Here is a 24,149-nt window from a genome sequence, read left to right as displayed (position 1 = left end):
AGCTACCACGAATTCCAAAGCAGAGAGGTGTTCAGATCCTCTAAATCTTATCTATACCATTTCACAAGAAAAGTCTGCCTTACTGCACTGTAATGCAGACTGTGCAGGCAAAAAAAGAAAGCCAAGACTCTTGAAGGAATGCTAACATTAAATTCAGAGGACAATTCGGTCCAATGAAGTGTTTCATACAAAACTGACGAGTTGAAGTTCTTTAGCCATCGGTATTTAGGAAGGAGCTTCATTATATTTTGGTTAATTTTCCAAGGTCCTTTCCACTTGCCTCCAATCAAGCTTTTTGCAGGAGGGAGTCCACACTGTCCAATTCACTCATTCAAGAGACACTTACTGACCAGGTGAGCTTAGGGACTCTGTCTCCAAACCATACATAAGGACTTGTAATGTCTTACTTTTCTCTGTACCCACAGGCTTCTCCAACTGTCCCCAGCACATATTAGACATTAGACATTAGGTCTTTGTCAATCATCACTCCTTGCTAATATAGGGCTTCCCACTTTTCACCATGAAGATCTACACCTTCTTTCAGTGCTTCTGTGCTGATGAGAATGGCTTTTCCAAGTTCATTGTTCTTCCCCAACTACTCCCCTTTAACATTTTCCCATTTATTACCTGTTGGGAAGTCCAGGTAAGGCACATATTAGCTGGTTTGCATATTATCCCAGCAAAGATTCAATCCATTCATTCATCTTCTGATTTAAGAGAGTCCTCAATGTCTATGACACTGCTCATTGGGAAAATGGTCTTATTCACTTAAAAGCTCCTGACCAGTATGTAACTAAAAGTAAACAAATTCCAAAGGATGATAATGTCCTTGTGAGAGCTTGGTGTGTTTTCCCTGATGTGCAGGTGCTATCCTGCCCGGGTAAAAAGCCGGTGACCACCGTCATATACTGTGCTAGGCTGAACTAGGTTGTAGGGGGCCAACTGTGACATCACAGAGGCAACGCATCACTTCAGGGCCAAGGAAATGAGCACTCAATTCCTGTTTGTCTTCAGGGCACCCTTTGCCCTTGGTGGATATTTGAGACTCACAAATAACATTTCCTACCCATGACATTTACCAGAAAAAAACAAATTGTAATCTGGCCACCTTGGCTTCCTCTCTGAGAGGAGGCTGAGCCCTCCTGATGAGTCCTCAGTGTCCCTCTGGCATTTACCCACCAGTGACTGGCATATAAGAAGTCACTGGGACAATGCAGTGTGTAAGAGCAAAACCTCTGCTAATGAGGGTCAGCAGAAAACAAAACAAAACAAAACAAAAAAATGCAAAATCACTAAAGGGGCAGTGTTAACACAATCCCACAGCAGAAGGAAGCCAGTTTAGACCCACAGAGAAGGGGAGTCCAAACGCCAAGCGCAGCCCTAAGGGGCCCCAACCTCATCCATCCCCCTGAGGTCGGTTACACAAGGTCGTCAACCTCCTCCCTATCTCTTAGCTGACCTCTGTGGGCCATACAACTCTGTCACCAACGATGCGATTCCCCCTGCCTGGCAAAAATGCCCAGGCCACAGAGACAGTATTTGGTCCCTTTTATCCATCTATCTATCTATCAACCATCTATCATCTATCATCTATCTGTCATCTTTCAGCTTCTGACAATTCCTACTAAACTGCACCAACAATAGGCACAAACCTGTCCCACAGGCTGTTCTCTATTCCCTAAATAGGCCTAACTTCCCCACCTGCATTCACCTGGAAAGGTTCAGCCTCTTCATTTTAGAGATAGAGGCCCAGAGGGGTTAGTGACTTTCCCAAGGTCACACAGCAGAAGCAGGCTGAAATCCAAAAGTATTGTGCCCTAGGGACACTGGACTATTAAATACTAAAGGATCTTTATGTTTTTAGTTATAAAGGAATAATGTCATTTGCAAACATAAACTTGCCCTTGGGCTATCAAATGCTGGCTATGGATGGGGTAACAGTTCCCGCAGGAGGTGGGGTGGTTAGGGAGAGTCCTCACCCCCATCAAAGGAAGCAGTAAAGATCCTGGAAAAGCAAACCAGGTAAGGGTGGAAACGGGAAATGGGCCAGGATGGGGAAGTGGAGGTTCACAGCAGTTACTCCTGGATCATGGAAATTTGAGGTGGTTTTTACCTTCTTCCTTTAGGTTTACTGTGCAGCTTGAGTTTTCTTCACATGTAGGTATTCATTGACATGAATAGGAAAAGCAGATCAATAAGCATGATTCCCAGAGTCAAACCCAAGAACCAGCCTCATGACCTTCAAGTCACAAAAGATGTAATACCTGCCTGTCAGAATGCAGTCAGAAGAAATGAAGCCTTCCATAAACTGAAAAACAGATGGCTATCTATTACAAGGCACCCATTCTGCTACACAAGCTGAGCTGCCATAAGCTGCTAGCACAAGCAAAGCTGGACTCTCAGAACCCCCATTCAACCCTGGTGCACAGCACTGTAGCTTCAGAACTATCCAGAATCTTTGTCAAAAAGCCAACATGGTCTTCTGGGTCAGGGAGGCAGATCAGCAACAGTGCCTGGATGCTCACTTAAGTCCCATGAAAACTAATAAAAGTGGAGGGAAAGGGTAGTAGCAGTTATGAACAATAAAACATTGGCCATATGCCCAAATCAGAAGGATCTTCTACTGACAGGAAGGAATTCAGATGTATAGTCAGTGGCTAGTGAACATCAGCCACAAAACCCAAAGTGACTGCAGAGGCAGCTGGGCAGGGGGTGACAACTGTGTCACATGGAAGGGAGCACACCCTCCTGCAGCAGATTTGTGTACTTACCATATAATTTTCCAGCAGGCGGCTGTCAAATCACCAGCTCTAACCAACTCAGGATAGGAGAGTTTTCCCACGCATGGAAGTAAAGTGTATTGAGGAAGAGGCATCTTTTTCTAATTCATGCAAAGAGCACCACATGGGCTAACAGTGACCCACAGACACCCTGACCCCATGGACTGCTCCTCCACAAAAGCCTGAAGGAATCCCATCCAAATGACATAAGCACTCCCAGGTCAAGTCTCTTGGTCTCTCCAATAACTTTAGTTCCGCATTCATCACAAATCTGCAGCTCCTAGGCAGGAATTCAGCCTGGTGCACAGATGCCTAGGCTAACTGCACGATGAGGCATGCAACCTCCTCACCTGGAAGCAGCACCTGCAGGCAGGTGTATGTATCCATGAAAGACTGGTCAGACCCAGCCTCAGGTTCTGCAGGACCCACATCTATTTTTTATTTATCAGAAATGGATAGTGAGAGAAGAGGCCAGGCGCAGTGGCTCACACCTGTAATCCCAGTACTCTGGGAGGCCAACGCAGGCAGATCATGAGGTCAGGAGATCAAGACCATCTTGGCCAACATGGTGAAACCCCATCTCTACTAAAATACAAAAAAAAAAAAAAAAAAATAGCCGGGCTTGGTGGCACGTGCCTGTAATCCCAGCTACTTGGGAGGCTGAGCCAGGGGAACCAGTTGAACCCAGGAGGTGGAGGTTGCTGTGAGCAGAGATCACGCCACCGCACTCCAGCCTAGCAACAGAGCAAGACTCCGTCTCAAAAAAAAGAAAGAAAGAAAGAAAGAAAGAAAGAAAGAAAGAAAGAAAGAAAGGGACAGTAAAAGGAGAGAAAAACTATGTCAGCCAAAAAGAGTTTCCTGGGATGGGCCACAGACCAGGAATATCCCATTGGCGGTGCCACCAACTCAGCCCCTGGCCTCAGATATGAGAAGGCATTGTGCCAGAGTCAGTGGTACACTGTAAATAGCCAGTGTATCATGTCCGTGTGCCAACACTAGGTCTATTCATGGATAAGGAAGGAGAAACACAACAGTCTGATGCCTATGACCAGAATTTGAAGCATAAGAGGACAAAAACAGTTCCTCAAAAAAAAAGCAAAAACATTCCTGCACACAGATTTGTTGCAGGAAAGTATAGAAACTTCTTTGGGTTCCCAATAGAAAATAAGGGCACATTCCCCCAAAATAGTCCACATACCAAACACAAGAGGCAAACATATCAAACAGTAGACTGAGGGAAAAAAGAGACTGCAGAGAAAATAAAAACATGGTACCCAAATTATAAGACATGCAAGGCACAGAGGAACACACTGAAGAAGAATAAGAGGAAACAATCAGGCCAAGCCAAAAGATGGGACGACTGAACTAGTCATGTTATCAAATTGATGTCATTGCGGGAAAAGAACAAGAAGGAACAAGAAAGAAAAAAACAGGTAAACTGGTTAAAAATTCTTCAAGATTAAAACATTTAAGAATAACCCAGCAATTCCACTAAGGGTATATGCTCCAAATAATTGAAAACAGGATGCAAATGAGTACATGAGTATTGTATGGACTGAATATTTATGTCCTCCCAAATTCATTTGTTGAAGCTCTAACTCCTAATACGGTTGTATTTGGAAGCAGGGCTTTGGGGAGGTCATCAGGTTCAGAAGAGGGACAAGCGTAGGGACCCCATGATGGGACTGGTGTGCTTATAAAGGAGAGAAAGAGAAGCCAGAGTGCTCTCGCTCTCTCTCTCTCTCTCTCTCTTTCTCTCTCTTTCTCTCTCTTTCTCTCTCTCTCTGCCATGTGAAGACACAGGGAGAAGGTAGCCATCTGCAAGCCAGTAAGAAGGCCCCTTCCAAGAGCTAAATTTTCCAGTGCCTTGATCTTGAACTTCCCAGCCTCCATAGCTGAAAAATAAACATCTGTTATTTAAGCCACCCAGTTTCCAGTATTTTGTTATAGCAGTCTGAGCTGACTAGGGTAAGTATTCACTGCAACACTATTCCCAATAACTAAAAGGGAGAAAAACCCAAATGTCCACAATGGATAAATGAATAGACAAATTATAGTATATTTATACAATGGAGTATTATTCAGTCATGAAAAGGAATAAAGTACTGAAACAGGCTACAATATGGATGAATATCAAAAACATTGTGCTAAGTAAAAGAAGCAAAACACAAAAGGTCACATATCGTACAATTCCATTCATATAAAATATACAGAATAAGTAAATCCACAGAGACAGAGGATAGATTAGTGATTCCCAGGAGCTGGGTGGAGGGGGAAATGAGAAATAACTGCTTAAAGGGTATGAGGTTTTACTTTGGGGTGATGAAAATGTTTTCAAACTAGATAGAGATGATCATTGTACAACACTGTGACTGTACTAAATGCCACTGAATTATCCATCTTAAAATGGCAAACTTTATGTTACATAAATTTCAATTTAAAAAAAAAAGCAGTATAAGAGACATAACTACCAAATGTAATGTATGGTCTTTGGTTAGATCCAGGTTTGTACAGGCTGGCCATAAAAGACATTTGGGGAAGATTAGGGAAATGCGAATATAGGCTGGGCATTGGAGGACATAAAAAATCATTGTTAGGTGTGATAACGGTAGCATGGTTAAGCAGAGAAAGGCCCTTATTTTTCAGACGTGCATACTGAAGTATTTGGGAATGAAATGTTATGTGGTCTGTTAAAATGCTTCAAGAATAAAACAAGATAAAGCAAAGACGGCAAAATGTTAACACCTGTTAATCTATGTTATGGGGTAGAGGTATTCATAGTATTTTTCTCTTTAGTTTTCTGTATATATAAAATTTCTCATAATAGGAAGTAAAAAACAAATCCACAGGGTAGCCAGTAAAAAGTAAACTTCTGGCCAGGCATGGTGGCTCATGCCTATAATCTCAGCACTTTGAGAGGCCAAGGAGGGAGAATGGCTTGAGCCCAGGAGTTCAAGACCAGCCTGGATAATACAGGGAGACCCGACTCTATAAAAAAATGCAAAAAAAAAAAAAAAAAAAAAAAACTAGCCAGGTGTGGTGGCATACGCCTGTACTTCCAGTGACTTGGGAGGCTGATGCAGGAGGACTGCTTGAGCCTGGGAGGTGGAGGCTACAGGGAGCCATGATCATGCCACTGTACTCTAGCCTGGGCAACAGAGCAAGACCCCACCTCAAAAAAATAAATGAATAAATAAACTTCACACACTTTACAATGCTAAAAAATGTAATCAATGGAAAAAGAGGAGAATTCAGAAATGGAGCAAAAAATTATCTAAAAACAAAAATCATTGCAAAGAACACAACACTTTTTTATTATTCTTCCCAGATTTGTTAAGGCACCTACATTAACAGATGAAGGAACACAGAAGAAACATCCAACCCATGTATAACTATATCCTCCCAAAATAAAACTCACACAAATAGTATCCAAACAATAAATAAGCACTTACCAGAAAAAGCAACTTTCCTCAGTTGAAAACAGACTTTTTCAGTTTGCATGGTTCATCGTATATTAAGCAAAATTAATGGAAAGAGATTCACTGTTAGACATGTTCTGGTGACATATTTTAGTCTCAAGGACACATAAGGAGTCATCAGAATTCAAAGGTGAGAAAATAGGAGAGAGAGAGATTATCTGCAAGGGAATACAAATCAGGATGGCCTCAATATTTACCCCCAACAGGAGGTTTTGGAAGATAATGCAGCAATATCTACATTTTAATATTTAAACACTTGTGACTTTAAAACTACTATATTAGGAAACATTGTTGTTCTCAACAGAAGGCAACCAAAAAAAATGTTTTAAATATGCAAAGTCTCAGAAAACATATGGTGTACCCTTCTTGAAGAATGTACTTGAAAATGTGCTTCATGTCAGAGAGAGCTGGAAAACCTAAGAACTCAAAATGGCAAAGTGAGCATCAACTAAGTTTAATATAAATGCATGCATAATTTATAACAGGATTATGAAGAGAAATACAAAAGAAAATCACTGAGGTTATTTGTGAAATGCTGACTTGAATAGTACTAGATTGGATTGCCAAAAGTCTCAGGAAATGGAAGAAAAGAAAAGACATACAGAAAAACAATCAAAACAAAGAAATGTGGGATTGTCTATCAGGGAGAGTGAAAAAAAAAACTATTTTTACTGACTTCACCAATTTCGTAAATATAGATTTAATACAGATTTTTAAAAAACTTAATAGGATCCACTACTAGAATTAGAAATGGCATAACTATGATCTAAACAAAAGTACAAGTTAAAAGTAAATGTAATGGTAATGTAAAGACAGAACTGAAAGCAAAAAACAAGGAAAACGAAATGGCAGATGACAAGACATACCACTATGTCAATAGTACATACGGTTTAGAGTTCCTCATTAAATAATAGGCAAAAACAATCAAAATTGGTTCAAACATAAATTACCTGCTCCTTAAAAACACTTTAAAGTAACACCATAGTATTACACCAAAAGATGAGGGCAAAAGTGAGGAAAAAATTAAATTAGTGGGCAATATTTGTATCATTCTGAGTATAAGAAGAAGGCAGAAAATGGGGTTAAAAAGGGTCACTTGAGATTGCTGAAAGATACAATCAGTAATGGAGCCTTGTAAACACTGAAGCTTTTGCATCAAGACATGGTAAGCCATTAAAACACACAAAGATGTCAATAGGCTCTTGATTCAAAACACAGATCTCAGTCCTTTTCTCTCTAGCACCAACATTCTCCCTGGAATAGCCATAGGACTATAAAACCGGGAAGTATCTAGATCAGCTTTACAAACCAGGACAACTTCCAACTACCCGGCAGCAGCTTTGAGACATTTCTGAAAGACAGAAAGCAGGCAGGAATTCCTAAGGATTGATCTCACTGGTCAGACTGGCACACACGGAGGGACATAAAAAGGGCCATGGGGTTGGGAATCCTACAGATGCCCCACCAACAGCACTTGTGGTAGTTACTGATAAGGGTAGTGTGACTTCTCTAACTTTGGGCAGACCCACAAAAAGAAAAGGAACTCTTGGCACGGCAAGGAAAGAAGCCCCACCAGAGATTTCCTCCGGCTGCATCTATTAATTTCTATGAATATTGAGTGTCTACTGTGTGACAAGTACTGGGGCTGGGAACACAAAAGTAAACAAATCACACAGGAAGCCTGTCCTCACGATGACGGTGCTATCTAATACATAGCCACTGGCCACATGTGGTTTTTTAAATTTACGTTTTAATTTATCAAAAGTAAATAAAAGTTTAGAAATCCATCTCACTTGCACTAGCCACATTTCAAATGCTCAGTAGTCGTGCATAGTGAGTGGCTATCATGCCAGGCAGCTCAGATCCAAGAACATTTCCATCAGCACAGAAAGTTTGCACTGGGTCACACTGGTCCAGAGCAAGGCCCTCCATTTGCAACCTTCCTTTGAGAAAGCTAAACTATCAATCTGAAGCTCTCCCTTCTCACCCTGTCTGGGCTAACAACTAGACTATATCTCACCTGCTGAAACTAGACACACTAAAGTCACTTTCTTTGAAGAGCACAGGAGAAAATAATCCAACACATGAAGAAACTCAGTCATTTAAAATAAGAGAACCATTTGGAGAAATCAAAGTAAGTATGACCATAAGAAACAAATTCATAGAAGGCAAGGGAAGGAAAAGTCAAAACAGTGCACTGATTCCGATTTCCAGGTTGGATTCCCGATGACATTGCCCCCTGGAAGAAGGAAAAATTGAGATCAAGATTTCTATTCCTAGAACAGAATTGTTCACACTAAAAATGGTATAGCATAGAAAAACCAGCTTGCATATCAAAGGAAACCAAATGAGAGACTTAGAAGACAAACTTGAGAAAATTCTCTGAAAACTTAAGAAGGCTCGGCTGAGGGCGGTGCCTCACACCTGTAATCCCAGCACTCTGGGAGGCTGAGGTGGGTGGATCACCTGAGATCAGGAGGTCAAGACCACCCTGGCCATAATGAAACCCCATCTCTACTAAAAATACAAAAAATTAGCCTGGCATGGTGGTACGCGCCTGTAATCCCAGTTACTCGGGAGGCTGAGGCAGGAGAATCACTTGAACCCGGGAGGCAGAGGTTGCAGTGAACCGAGATCGCGCCACTGCACTCCAGCCTGGGCAACAAGAGCAAAACTTTGTCTCAAAAAAAAAAAAAAAAAAAAAAAAAAAAAAACTTGGCCGGGCGCGGTGGCTCAAGCCTGTAATCCCAGCACTTTGGGAGGCCGAGACAGGTGGATCACGAGGTCAGGAGATCGAGACCATCCTGGCTAACACGGTGAAACCCCGTCTCTACTAAAAAATACAAAAAACTAGCCGGGCGAGGTGGCGGGCGCCTGTAGTCCCAGCTACTCGGGAGGCTGAGGCAGGAGAATGGCGTAAACCCGGGAGGCAGAGCTTGCAGTGAGCTGAGATCCGGCCACTGCACTCCAGCCTGGGCGACAGAGCGAAACTCCGTCTCAAAAAAAAAAAAAACAAAAAAACAACAACAACAAAAAAAAAACTTAAGAAGGCTCAACAGATTAGTATGTTTGTAGAAAGAAAAGAGATTTGGAAAACAAACCCTGGGGAAGGCAGTACACATTAATAACAAGATTTCCACCGGTATAGAAAAGAACAGAATATACAAAAAGTAAAGTCTACTTTATATCCCCAAAAATGGATTTAATTTGTGATAAAAACTGCAAACTGTAAAACAATACACAAAAAAGCTTGCAACAACCACAAAGGATCAGCTAAATTAACCATTACAAGATACATGATGATGGATTAATATATTTAATATATAAAGGTAAATTTGAAAATGACAATTTAAAAATGGAAAATATCAAAAGGCAATTCACGAAAGAAATGCAAATGATCAGCACATATGTAAAATCAATATATACAAATTTTTTAAATAGATCACAAGAGCAAACATTTCAAAAGATTGGCAAGACCCATTGTTGGCAAGGAAATGGCAAACAGGTACTCTGACAGAAACACTATTGGTGAGAAGACAAATTGCTTATCTTTCTGTTAAGTAATAAATTGGAAATGACTCCCCCCTCTTTACTGCCATCTTCTTTTAATAAGAAAATTTAAAATGACTCCTTCCCACAACAGATTTCAGTGCCTCTCTAGTGGTTTTTTGTAATATTTGCCTTTCAAGTAGAACTGTCTCCAGTAGAAAATATTAAATCCAAGAGCACAGCCTTTTGGAGAGAGAAATAGTAAGAGTAGCTTTCTTTCAATGCAACCCAAATTACTATTTCTCTACACATGTCAAAAGATGTGTTTTGTCAGGGAAAAAAAATGATCAATCCTTTAGTCTCTCAAACCTTTGTACAGGGTTAGGGAATGAAGTTCTGCCATCATAATGCACCACTGTGCTCTTTCAGATATATGATTAAAGATTGCATTGTTTCCTTTTGCCAACCTGAAATTTCAGCTCTTAAGAAATATTTTCGCCTGGTTTAATGTAACTCAAGTCAAGTACAAATAAAGCAAGCCATTTCTGAAGAGAACTAAACCAAACCAGCAGGGAGAAGTAGCAAGTTAAATGCAGCTCCACCTCAGTAAAACAAAGCTGACAAATTACTAGAAATCCATTGTCCACCTAATGCCCTAGTGTCAAATCTCCTGATTCCTAAAGTCTGTTGAAAAACAATTTCAGCAAATAATTATTTCAGCATGTTTCCACTCCCTGTGCTAGGAATTATTTCTCTCTTTTTTTTTTTTCTTTTTTTTTTTTGGAGACAGAATCTCTCTCTATCCCCCAGGCTGGAGTGCAGTGGCATGACCTCAGCTCACAGAAACCTCCCCCTCCTGGGTTCAAGTGATTCTCCTGCTTCAGCCTCCCGAGTAGCTGGGATTACAGGTGGCTGCCACCACCACCACTAATTTTTGTATTTTCCATAGAGACGGAGTTTCGCCGTGTTGGCCAGCCTGGTCTCAAACTCCTGACCTCAGGTGATCCACCCACCTCGGCCTCCCAAAGTGCTGGGATGACAGGTGTGAGCCACCATACCCATCCAGCAATTATTTCTCTTAATCCAAAAAGAACAAACAGGTACCAGGCAAGAAGGCACGCACCAATAAATGTACAGCTGCCTCTCAATATCCATGAGGGATTGGTTCCAGGACTCCCATGGGATACCCAAATCCTTGAATGGTCAAGCCTCTGATGTAAAATGGAGTCGCACTTGCATATAATCTATGCACATTTTTGCATATATAGCACTTTAAATTGTCTCCAGATTACTTATAATAACTAATATAATGTAAATGCTATATAAATAGTTGCTATTCTGTATTGTCTAGGGAATGATGACAAGAAAAAGTCTGCATATGTTCAACCCAGATGTTTCGATGTTTTTCTCAAATTTTTCTGACCTTCTTTTGGTTGACTCCACAAACATGGAACCCATGGATACTGAGGGCTGGCTGAACTTCCAAGTTGTATTCTACCTCAGCCACTGTGAGAGGCACAGAGCAGAGGGGAGGCCCGAGCCTTGCAATCCTCCCAGGCTCATGTTGGCCCCACAAGGTAACAACTGTGTGATTTGAAAAGAGTTGCATAATGTCTGTGTGCCTCAGTTTTCTCATCTATAAAATTGGGAGGGCGGCATCTTCTTCATAAACTGTGAGAACTTTATAAAACCTGTAAAGTATGCTGGGTACAGGGGTGCTATTTTATTTTTAGAACAAACAGTGATAAAAATGGACTTTTGCCATTATTTATTATAACAGTGTAGAAATATGAATTTATATCAACAGACTCCAAAGGAACAAAAAGATGAAAGTAATAATTGAAGGGTGATAGAATTAAAGAGGATGTTTTTAACCCTAAAATAGATTGCATTTTTGTTGTAACAGTTTTCAAATAAATAAAAATTGGGGAAATAATTTGATGCCCAAAGAAACAACTAATTAGTTTCCATCCAAAGAATCTTCATCTTATGTCACAATAAACATGGCGAATTTTATTACACTGACAAAGAACCTGGAGAAACTCAATGAATAATCACAAAATAATAAAAATTAGCATTTATTTAGCAATTACGATATGGCACACATTCTACCAAGTGCTCTACACATATCAGTTCAATTCACTCCCATCACAAGTCTGGGAAGGAGGTATTATTATTATCTTCATTTTACAGATGAGGAAACTCAGGCATAATAAGTAGTGTGCCCAAGATCACAGAGCTGGTAGGTGGCAGAGACAGCTTTCCACCTTAGACAGGAGGGCAGATGCTGTCAGTTCCCCATCGATGGCCCCCAGGACTCACTTCTACAAGATCAAGTCTGTTACTACAAACACCTGCAAATTTCAGTCTGGAGGCCCTTTTACCCCCTAACCAAAGGAACAACATTAGCCCATGTGCCAGGCAAACTGGAAGTGCCAGAGAGTTAACGTCCCAGAAGCAGTCCTCAGCCAATGATGGGCAGGGCAGTTGGTGGATAAATCCCCCAGCTTCCTGCCTTTGCTGGGATAACTCTCTGGTGGCTTTTATGCTGTCCGTGAGAGTTCCCTAGGAAGAATGAGCTCCCATTACCATCCACGGTAAGTAACTTGATTAATAGTGCACCTTGATTGGCTTCTGTCTCCTCCCCGTCTCTCTCCCTACTCCCCTGCTAGTTTTCCTGGGATCACTGCAAGAACAACAACATCAACATCACACACACACACACACACACACACACACACACTCTACCTCTACACAAATCGAGGTCTGCTTGCAGTGGAGCGCAAACCAAGCAAACAAGCTGCGCAGCCCAGTTATACTACCCCACACTCTAACCATCAGGCTATACCTACTATATGAATGAAACAACAGGGGATTCCCCCTTCAGAGCCAATCCCAAATATACTCAGCCTCTGAAGGGTCCTGAAAATATGCACCTGGTCCTTACATCATAAATTAAGTGCAGACCTTAGTTCATGCAGTACGGAAATGTGTGATATCATGGAGGCGTAGAAAGGATTTGAGAGACATAAGTCATCACCCAAGCAGGCTTTCTGCTCCCCAGGGACCCAGAGAAGAGTAGAAAGAGGACATTTTTACAGATAGTTGGTTTATACAGATGAAGCTTGGTAACATTTGGTTTTAAGAAGCAGAATTTCATTTCCTGTTCCAGGCAGGAGGTCAGTGCAGAAAGTTACCAGCTAGCATTTATTATATGTTTATTGCAGGCCAACCCCTGTGCTAAGCACCTCACGTGCATTAGCTCATTTAATCCCCAAAGTTGAGTCCACCATGTTGCAGCTGCTCTTTACCCTAGTATATGGAAGAGAAGAGTGAGGCTTACATAGGATATGTGACTTGTTCACCATCACACAGCTACCAAAATGGCTGAGCTGAGACTCCAGCCAGATCGCTCTGATTCTGAACCCAACTCTTAACCAATATGCTAAATGATTACTATACTAAAGCTCCCATTAATTAAACCATATATCATAGTATAAAGCACCTAAGATACACAATTTCTAAGCTTCAGCACAACATTACAAGTTAGAATTGAGCCAAATACTTTGTAAGCAGCACAAACCCATCAGCCCTTTGAAGTATTAACTCCAATTTGCAGGTAAGAAAACTGAGGCACTGAAAGACATTTCCCCCAAAGTCCCCAGCAAGTGTCAGTGCAGGCAGCAAACCAGACTTAGCTCTCCGCACCTGGCTGGGGCTTCCAGTTCCACTGTGCTCTTCATATTACCTGCAGAAAGACACTATCTCCTCCTCTGCAATCCTTGCTGAATCCCAAATCTCTGTGCTTAGACGTAACTATGACTCATGTACACCTTCTACCTGCTCAGAGGAAGCCCAACAGTTGCCCTCCTGTATGTTCAGCCCCTGCCATGATCTGCAAGTTCCCCTAAAGTCCCGTCTTCTCAGAATGACTAGACCCTGTCCCTTCAGCTTTTGGTTTAATGAATTGGCCCTCACTCTCTGTTCATTCCCTGGGACCCATGCCATCTCCCTCACCCACCTCACATCCACATACTCTCACTGCTGAAAGTCTCCCCAAAGAGGCCTAAGTGAGCAAATCCATAGCCCTATCAAAATAAAAGTATCTCATGGATTATATCTTCTTTTATCTAAAGTCTATGGGGCTTTTCATTCTCAGAGAAGTAAATCAAATAAATCCAGTAATCTTTGTTGCCGCAAAATATACGCTGGTCTTCTGATAGTACACTCCTTATTTTGATGACAAACTCAAAAAATTTTTCAATTAGGACAATTTTGGCGGATTTACATTCAAAAAGAACCCCTTCTAAGTCTCCTAAGGAGAATAAATGCACCATATTTCTTTAAGTATGCATGTCTGGCAAATCAAAAGGGTACCATCTGGTTCACATAATTTCTGCATAGAATTTCTGAAAAGCCTATAGAACATATATGGTCCACGCCTGCTCCAACAGACGCCAAAACATTCCATTGCTATTGTACAAACTAACTGAAGTTAACTGAGGCTAAAACTGGCCACGGTCCTTTTAAAAGAATATGAAGATCAATTAATTCCCTCAGAACACAGCTCACAAATTATAATCTACATACTTATTTGATTAAGTCACGTGAGAGAAGAAAGATAAACATGAAAATGACATCACCCCCAAGAATAATTTTTGAGCTCTGGGAAAAGTAAGCAGAGAATTGGCAAGAAAAGCAAATTGGGACTCTTTCAAAATGAAGCGAAGGAGAAGGCAAGATGAAGTTGGAATTATTAAAACAAGAAAGGAAAGATGATAGAAATGAAGTAAACCCAGCCAGGAGAGCAAGCAGTGTTTCCCTGGTGAGAAATTACAATGAAATGCACAGCAAAATGCCAAACAACCTGCAACCCAAAAATGCTTCTTGAGTTCCTCCATATGAGTAAATGAGAGTCCCCATCCTAGTAAAAACATATCACGGTCATTCTTCCCCAGTACTGTAATATCTGGCTAGAAGAGTTTGGTGTGGGACAGCCAAGTGAGGCATTAGCAGAGGTGACTTTTTGGTAGTTGTATCTCCTGAACTACAAAGTAAGAATGTATTCCAGAGTGAGGCCCTCCCCAGGTCACCAGGATGAAAAAGAACTGTTAAGCATTGAGGATCCTCCAAAAATGCACAATCAAACTGCATATTCAGACAAAATGCTTCTAGTGTTCTATCCAGGGCTTCAGAAACATGCATACCACCAATTCCCCAGACTTATAGTTCAGAAAAACTGTTGGCAAACTTTTTCTGTAAAGGGCCACATAGTAGTATTTCAGGCTTTGTGCTCCATGCAGTCTCTTATTACAACTGCTCAACTCTGCCCTTGTAATACAAAAGCAGCCACAGACAACATGTAGGTAAATGAGCATGGCGGTGTTCCAATAAAACTTTATGTATGAACACTGAAATCTGAATTTCATGTGATTATCATGTGTTTTAAATATTTTCATTCTTTTGATTTTTTTCAACCATTAGAAGAAACTATAAAAACCATTCTTAGCTCACAAGCTGTACAATAAAACAGGCAGTGGGCCATATCTGGCCCACAGGCCAAATGTTTGCCAACCCTTGTTTTAGAATATTCTATGTAATACAGAGTGTAAACAGGTGACATCTAGCTCCAATGAAGGATGAAAGCACCTCAAATGTATATAAGGATTCAGATTCATGGGAAAGAGGCTAGAGAATTAGCAACAGATTTATTTCATGCAACGGTGACAAATACAAACACAAATATTTATCTCATGCAATGGTAACAAATACTATACTGTACTTGCCTTGGAATCACACTAGCCTGCTCTTGAGTCCTGGAAAGACCACTTTCCAACTGTATAACCTTCAGCAAATTTTACTTGACCTTGCCAAGGCTCAATTCTCTCCTTCGTAGGAGGATAAAAATAATACTATTTTTATCTATTTTTTGATAGTTACACTATTTGATATACTATTTGATAGTTAAACTATTTTTTGATAGTTATTATGAGGATTAAATGAGACCCTTCCACTAAAACACTTTGTAAAGCATCCATCACATCTGCAAAATAAATCTAACCAGTATTATGATCAATACTCACCTAATGGTTGGTTAATTGACTGCAAAACATTTTTCCTGGATATGAAGATAAAATGTTTAGAAATCTTGACTCCTAATTATTTATTTATAAAAGACAAAGCTCCAAACAAAGTAGATGCCAAAGTTAAACACAAAAACGAATACAATAAAGAAAATTTTAATTTTGGTGCAGCATCCCAACTCTTCAGCAATCAGTAGTCTACAGACCTCAGATTTCTGTGCGCTATGAGTGCGAAGTCATGAGAAAAGAATGCAAGCATTCATTGCTTCACTCAGCAAGCATTCCTCAAGACTTGTATAAGCAGTATCTGGTAGACAGGCACAGGAAGTAACCAAAATAATTTCAATACAACAGGTGACAATTTGTTTTAGGCAATGACTGTTTTTTCTTGGAAAATGCACTTGGTGACCTCAATGTGAATAGCAGAGATCCAGGATGGGTAAAATTCAAGAATGCTAGTTAACTATTTATTTATTTATTTATTTATTTATTTATTTATTTATTTTTGAGACGGAAGTTCGCTGTGTCACCCAGGTTGGAGTACAATGGCATGATCTAGGCTCACTGAAACCTCTGTCTCCCAGGTTCAAGCTACTCTCCTGCCTCAGCCTCCCAAGTAGCTGGGATTACAGGCACACAACACCACACCCGGTTAATTTTTTATATTTTTAGTAGAGATGGGTTTCACCATGTTGGCCAGGCTGGTCTCGAACTCCTGGCCTCATGGGATCTGCCTGCCTCGGCCTCCCAAAGTGCTTGGATTACAGGTGTGAGCCACTGTGCCCAGCCTGGTTAACTTTTTTAAAACAAATGTTTATAAAAACTTATAGTGTTATATATATAGTTATATTATAGTTATATAAATTTATTAAAATAGGTTTTATGATGCATCCATTGAGCTAAGGCTCAATGAGACCACCAAGAGTGGGATTATATCTGCCTTATAACATTCTTGAGAATACCTATTCTTGCATCCTGTTCTCAAAAGATTCATAAATAGGTCATTACAAGCAAAGCACTCCCTCCATCTCATTTCTTGCCAGCCTTTGCTCAGCCTACTTGTGAGGCTGCCCACCCATTTCAAAGCCTGCCTTCTGCTGCTCTGCCCACCCAGCATCATCAAATCTGTATCATGACTTGACAGCTCTCTGCCCTTATCCCCTATCATGCCATAGCTCTCACATTCTGCCAGCCAAGCTCCTTCAAGAGATTAACACAACAGTACATGGACAAGTGCTCAGTTCATTACTAGCCAATCTGCCTTCCAATAAGGTTTACAGGAACATCCTCAAACAAAAAGTCAGGAATTATCTCTACAGAGACCACATGCAGCTCCTGAGCAAATGCTGGCCATGCTATGGGTGAGCATGTAATATCCTTCCACTATTCAAAATTGAGAAAAAGGCAACCTGAAGATGAACTATCCAAGCAATATACACTTACCTAACACTCTGAAAAAAAAAAAAAAAATGTGCCAGCCATTTGGCAGTGGATCATAATAATTAATCACACGTTTCTTTGGCCTGCACAGCTTTTTAAAAATTTAAATTAATTGCCAATATTTCAAAACTAGGACATTTCATAGAAAATCTGGATTTTTAGCATCCCCCCTCCAAAAAAATCAAGAGGATCTAGGCAAAGAACAGGCTGAAGGTAAATCGAAGTAGGACATTCAGGCCCCAATTCACCATCATCGCTACCTGCTGAATGTTCATTCGACATTTAGCATATAATCACTGCACAACTACTATGTGCCAGGCAGTGTTTGAGGGACTTGGGATAGTACAGGGATAAATAAATAGGATAAGAGATTATCAGACAGTAATGTCTGCTAAGAAGGGATTTAAAATTGGGTAGCAGAGAGGACTCCCTCAGTTTTATTTTTCCCTCAAGTGTCCAAGATTTGGAGCTGAAGAAGCCAGCAACATGGAAATACCCATGGGCATAAAAAAAGCCCCAACAGGCAGGGCACGGTGGCTCACGCCTGTAATGCCAGCACTTTGGGAGGCCAAGACGGGCAGATCACGAGGTCAGGAGATTGAGACCATCCTGGCTACCACGGTGAAACCCCGTCTCTACTAAAAATACAAAAAATTAGCCAGGTGTGATGGTGGGCGCCTGTAGTCCCAGGAACTCAGGAAGCTGAGGCAGGAGAATGGCATGAACCCGGGAGGCGGAGCTTGCAGTGAGCTGAGATGACGCCACTGCACTCCAGCCTGGGCGATAGAGCGAGACTCCGTTTCAAAAAAAAAAAAAAAGCCCCAACAAAGATCTGCTGTCTCTAGCCAAGGGACCAAGCAAGGGGCAGCCTAAGAATAAAGAAAACATTTAGACAGTGACTGCTCTACTCCAGCCACACACCACAAAGAAACCAAAATGTGGCCATACCCCAATCCACACCAGCAAAGGATGAATGGGAGCCGAGACTCCTACCCTTGCCAGGCTGAAATGAGGTAACCAACAGCCCCCTCCCCTCCTCACCCCTGGGGCAGTGTCAGAGAAGGCTAAGTAGACCCATAAGGCAGTAACACCACCCACCCCCGGACCCCCGCACCTTTGGTGGTAGTGGAGAGCATGTGGGGAGCCTGAACTTTCGGCTCAGTCAGCAGTAATAAGGTGCCCTTCCTCCTCCCCACTGGGGTGATGTCAGAGGATGCCTAGTGGAGAGTCAGCACTACCTGGTGGTAATGAGGCTGCCCCTCCCATGGTGTCAGTTGAGGCCAAATGCAGAGCAGTAACAAGGCACTCCTACCCCTCCCAACCAGAGAGGGGTAGGAGTGCCTTGTTATCACTGGAGACCTAATGGCCAGAACTCTCACTCCCCCTCAGCAATAATGAGACCTCACCTTGAGTGTCAGTGGAGTCTGAGAGGTGACTTCCGCCACCTGGAAGTAACAAGGCAGTGCCCCTCATGTCCCCTACCAGAGCAATGCCAAAGAAAACAAGCAAAATCAGACAATTTAATTAAGATTCAGAGTCTCATAATATCATAGCCCCAAATGCCCAGATGTTAATTAAAAAAAAAAATCATGCCAAGACCTAGAAAGATTTCTAGTTGAATGAGAAAAGACAATCACTAGATGCCAACACCAAGATCACAAAACCATTAAAATGATCTGACAAAGTTTCTAAAGAGGCCAACAAGCCACTGTGAAGATGCCAGAAGCTGTGAAAAATAGAAAGTCCTAGCACAGAAATGGAACATATGACGAAGAGCTAAATGGAAATTTTAGAACTGGAAAATATAATAACTGAAATAAAAAATTAGCTTATATCTCACCCACAGAATGCAGAAACAGAAAAAAAAAAAAGTGAACTGGAAGATAGAACAATAAAAATTACCCAATCTGAACAACAGAGAGAAATAAACTGTGGGGAAAAAATAAGAAAAATAATAGAGCTGCAGGGACATGAGGCACCACAACAAAAGACCTAACATTCATGTCATTAGCATTCCAAAAAGAGAAGGGAAAAAAAGGCAGGACTGGTAAAGCACTTACATTTGGTTGAAAACTTTCCAAATTTGGCAAAAGACAGCCTACAGATTCAAGAAGCTACAGAAATCCCAAACAGGATAAAGCAAAAGAAATCCAGCAGAGCACAGTGGCTCACGCCTGTAATACCAGCACTTTCGGAGGCCGAGTCTGGCAGATCACCCGAGGTCAGGAGTTCAAGATGAGCCCGGCCAACATGGTGAAACCCCGTCTCTACTAAAAGTACAAAAATTAGCCAGGTGTGGTGGCACGCATCTGTAATCCCAGCTACTCAGGAGGCTGAGGCAGGAGAATTGCTTGAACCTGAGAGGCGAAGGTTGCAGTGAGCCAAGATCACACCACTGCACTCCAGCCTGAGTGACAAGAGCGAGACTCTGTCACCCCTAAAAAAAAAAAAAAAGAAAAGAAAAGAGAAAAGAAATCCACACCAAGATACATCATCATAGTCAAACTTCTAAAATCTAAAGACAAAGAAAAAATACCTTGAAACCAGTGAGAGAAATGACACCTAACCTACAGAGAAAAACAATTTGAATTATAGCAGACTTCTCATCAGAAATCACTGTTAAATGAAACACTGTAGACAAATTTAATTGAGTTTATTTGAGCAAAGGGCAATTCATGAATCAGGCAGCACTCAGAACCAGAATAGGTTCAGAGACCTCTGTCCAGTAGTATGACTAGTGAGTTTTATAGGCCAGACACAGAAACAAAGTCATGAAACCACTGGATTGGCTACAGCTAGGCATCTGCTTTATTTGACCCGGGTGTGATGAGTTATTTGCCTTATTTGAGTATAGTCTAATCAGCTAGCTGCCTGTGATTGGCTGAAACTTGGCTGTTTGTTATAGTTCTAAGTTAGCTTTTAATTTGTTTACATACTGTTTGGTTGTGGTTCATCAAGTAGAAACTCAAAGAATGAAAACAGCCTTAAGGTAATAACTGTTTGGGTGAGGGAGAAAGGACAAGATGCAAGAAGGTGAACAAGAAGGCACAATCCATGTTGCTTCCGGGTTCTTCCTCACCAACTTTCCGGTGCGTGGGAAAATGCAGCCCACGCCCGGGAAGATGCAGATCAACTGAGCATGTGCCAGGTGATGTCAATCCGAAGAGATCGAAACTTACCCGGCCACGCCTATGGAGACACCCCTATCACGCCCTTATCCCGCCCACTGCCCTCCCCCTTCCAGTACCAATGCATAAAAGTCCACTGCCAGGAGGAGCCGGCGTGACTTCTTCGCCCCCGCATTCGTGGACCGGAGAACCTCACCCGAGAGCGCTGGCGCGACTTCCCTGGCCCCATACCTGAGGACCAGAGAACCTCGCCCGAGAGTGTGTGCATATGTGCAATAAAGGGCTGCCGCTTTCTTATGTACTTTGGCCTCATGTTTAATTACTTAGCTCTCCTAAATTAAGTTCCTTAAATTAAATTAAGACAGGTGGTGCTGAAACCCGGCAGGAGACCCCTCCTCAGGGCCACCCAAGGTCCGAGGAGCCTCCTCCTTCCACGCTGCAGATGGACCAGGACCTAGACATTGCTTTCCACACCTCCAAGTCTCCTAGGGGTGAGTACCTCTTGCCTCCCTCTCATACTCCTTGGCCAGAAGTCCTGCGCAGGCCCAAGGCTTTTTCTTTGGTCACCAGGTGACCCACAAAGAGGTTCCCAAAGGCGGAGACATCTACCCAAAGGACCCTCCATTCCAATCCATGGGAGACCTATCCAGGACGGAGACGTCCGCCTGGAGGTATTCTCCATTCCGGCTCCATGAGCCTCCCGGTCTCTGGTGGCTCCAAAGGACGCTTTGGAGCCAAATAGAGCTCAGCTGCCACCTACCGCAAGAGGAAGGCAATGGAAAATCCCCAATCCAAAATACCAAGAGACACCCCTTTAGGGTGTCTCCTGGCCAATCTCAAAACTTTACAATTAGAACAAGATCTTAAACGAAAGCGACTGATTTTCCTCTCCACGGTGGCATGGCCACAATAAAAGTTAGATAATCAGTCTCAGTGGCCACCAGAAGGAACCCTTGACTATAATATTTTACTTGATTTGCCTAATTTCTGCCAAAGGCTAGTAAAGTGGTCAGAAATCAATTATGTCCAAGGCTTTTAGGACTTGCGCTCTCGCCCGGACCTGTGCGCCCAATGTGCAATGGCCCAGGTCTTGTTAGCAAAAACCCGGCCCTCGGCCCCCACCTCAGCAACTGAGGAGGACTCCACCTCCATTTCAGATGGGGCCAACGGCAGGCGACCTCCCACCCGACCTTCCAATACCCCCTCTCCCTATGGACCTCCCGACGCCCCTCCCTCAGCCACTCCTCTTACCCCTCCCTATGCATTTCCCACCGCCCCTCTCGACACTCCTCCCTCAGCAGCCACTCCTCTCACCTCTCCCATTGCAGCCCATACCCATTCAAAGACTACTATACCAAACCTTACAAATCAGCCTTCCACTAACCAACCTAACCCTGCCTCCCCTACCAATCTACTGGCCCCCCCCACCGAGAGGTCGCCAGAGCCGAAGGGCTAGTGAGAGTCCATGTCCCTTTTTCCTTGGCTGATCTCTCCAAAATTGAACAACGACTTGGCGATTTCTCAGCCAACCCCACGCAATATTCCAAAAAATTTAGGTACCTTTGTCAGGCATATAATCTAACCTAGCATGACTTACAGGTCATTTTGTCCTCCTCCCTTAACCAAGAGGAAAGAGAGCGCATTCTCGCAGCCGCCAGGCAAAATGCAGATCAATGGCATTTAACCAACGCCACCGTCCCGTTAGGAGAGATGGCTGTCCCGTCCATAGAACCAGACTGGGACTACCAACCACAGCAGCCCGGCCGCCGTAGGAGGGACGTTATGATTCAATGTCTCTTGGCCGGTATGCAGGCAGCCTCTAACAAAGTGGTAAATTTTGATAAATTAAGGGAAATTATCCAACACCCAGATGAGAACCTGGCTTCCTTCCTAAATCGCCTTACAGAGGCACTGGCCCAATTTACCCTGGCTAGACCCCACTTCCCCAGCCGGGGCAGCTGTCCTAGCCTCCTATTTTATTTCCCAGTCAGCCTCAGATATTCAAAAAAAGCTAAAAAAAAGGTTGAAGATGGGCCTCAGACTCCCATACAGGACCTAGTAAAAATTAGCCTTCAAAGTTTTTAACTCCAGAGAAGAAGCAGCTGCGGCCGCAGAGCTAGACGAGGAGAAAAGAAGGGCTGCGCTTCAGGCGCAAGCTTTAGTGGCTGCCCTCCAACCAGCGTTGCCCACTCTGCCGGCAGGGAAGACACAGGGCAAGTCTCCTAAGGGCTCCTGCTATAAATGCGGAGACCCAGGACACTAGGCAAACCAGTATCCCCAGGCCAAGCCGGCCACTCCATCTCATCCATGCTTTAAGTGTGGCACAACCAGGCATTAGGCAAAACAGTGTCCAAATCCTCGCCTGCCTACCACGCCATGCCCAACCTGCCAACAGGAAGGACACTGGAAGTCTGATTGCCCCGCCAGCAGGGCAGGCATTGCGCCTCAACGTGGTGCCTCTCCTCGAGGGTCGGAAGGCTCCTTCTAGCTCCTAAACCTGGAGGACGACTGACAGTGCCCACACTCGGAGACCCCGGCCACCCTCACCTAGCCTAGGGTAACTCTACAGGTAGCGGGTAAGCCAATTTCTTTTCTCATCAATACGGAGGCTACCTATTCTGTTTTGCCAACCTATGGAGGTCCTAGCCAGCCATCCACTATCTCAGTAGTTGAGGTAGACGGTAAACCGTCTAACCCTCGCCAGACCCCAGTGTTAAATTACTGCCTGGACTATGCATGCTTTGCCCACTCTTTCCTCATCATGCCCTCTTGTCCCACCCCCTCTTGGGATGAGACATCTTAACCTAACTCAAAATATCTGTTCCCCTTTCCTTTCTCCAGGTGACCAGGTTCTACTCAAGGATCAACACCCTCCTCAAATTTTCCTGTTTCCTCACTATTCTTCATCTTAACTGACTTTTCCCTCACAAACCCCATAGATACCCTCCTCCCTGACCCATCCCCCAACCAGCGGGTCTCCTGACTTTTTACTCTCATAGAAGACCTAGCTTGGCAGGGTGCCCTTTGTGATTTCAGCAATGTTGACCTTACTCTCTACACTTTTGCCACCATTATTATGGTTCACTCTAATCCCCCTAGTTACTCCTACTAATCCTAACTTTGTATCGAAATTTTCTATAACTGAAACCTGGTCTACAGACAACCAGGTACACTCAGTCATGCAGGGCACTGCAGAATGTCCCCCCCAGGGCTGTCAATCTGCCCTCTCCCTAAACTTTTCCCTAAGTTCCATCACTGGAGGCCTCCTGGCCATATGTTTCTTATATGACCAAACAGAATATAATTGTAAGAACTACTGGCAAAAACCAACCTAGGGTGTCCATACAATTACTGCAAAATCCATCCTTTGTATGACTTCAATGCACAATCCCAACATGAGAATATGTTTCAAAGCCCTTCGCCAGGAACATATAGTCTTATTATTAATGATCCCTGGGACCCTCGGTGGGCCCAGGGAGTAAAAGGTGGACTATATGCATCAACTTCTTCCTCATATCCCACCGCAACCATCCAGGTAAAGAGAATATACGTTCAGCAAGTACAACTCCCTAAGGGTGTACAGACCCTACAAAATTTAACCTCAGCCGTAAAATCTCATGAACAAAAAAATACAGAAGCTGTTAAGCCCCCCAAGACCCCCTAACAATGAGGACCCATTCTCATGGCTAACACTTATTCACCAGGGACTTGACTTAACCCAGGCTGCCGGAGTAAGAAACCTCTCCCAAT

The 24,149-nt window shown here is 42.8% G+C and overlaps 1 protein-coding gene across 6 annotated transcripts in view; it reads right to left on the bottom strand.

Annotated features, from left to right (window-relative positions):
* The window catches only part of SH3GL3 (SH3 domain containing GRB2 like 3, endophilin A3), a 199,379-nt gene that overhangs the window by 155,172 nt on the left and 20,058 nt on the right, over nucleotides 1-24,149 (bottom strand). For 2 of the 6 annotated variants that reach the window (XM_030930694.1, XM_030930697.1), the window contains exon 2: nucleotides 628-778. The exons of the other annotated variants lie outside the window; for them this stretch is intronic. The gene's annotated coding sequence lies outside the window, so the exon portion shown is untranslated. The remainder of the gene's footprint in view (nucleotides 1-627; nucleotides 779-24,149) is intronic. 6 annotated transcript variants of the gene reach the window in all.

The sequence above is a fragment of the Rhinopithecus roxellana genome, chromosome 5 (assembly GCF_007565055.1).
Source record: "Rhinopithecus roxellana isolate Shanxi Qingling chromosome 5, ASM756505v1, whole genome shotgun sequence".
NCBI classification, from domain to species: domain Eukaryota; kingdom Metazoa; phylum Chordata; class Mammalia; order Primates; family Cercopithecidae; genus Rhinopithecus; species Rhinopithecus roxellana.
The sequence above is the reverse complement of the archived record's forward strand: the minus strand, read 5'-3'. Positions and strand labels throughout refer to the sequence as shown.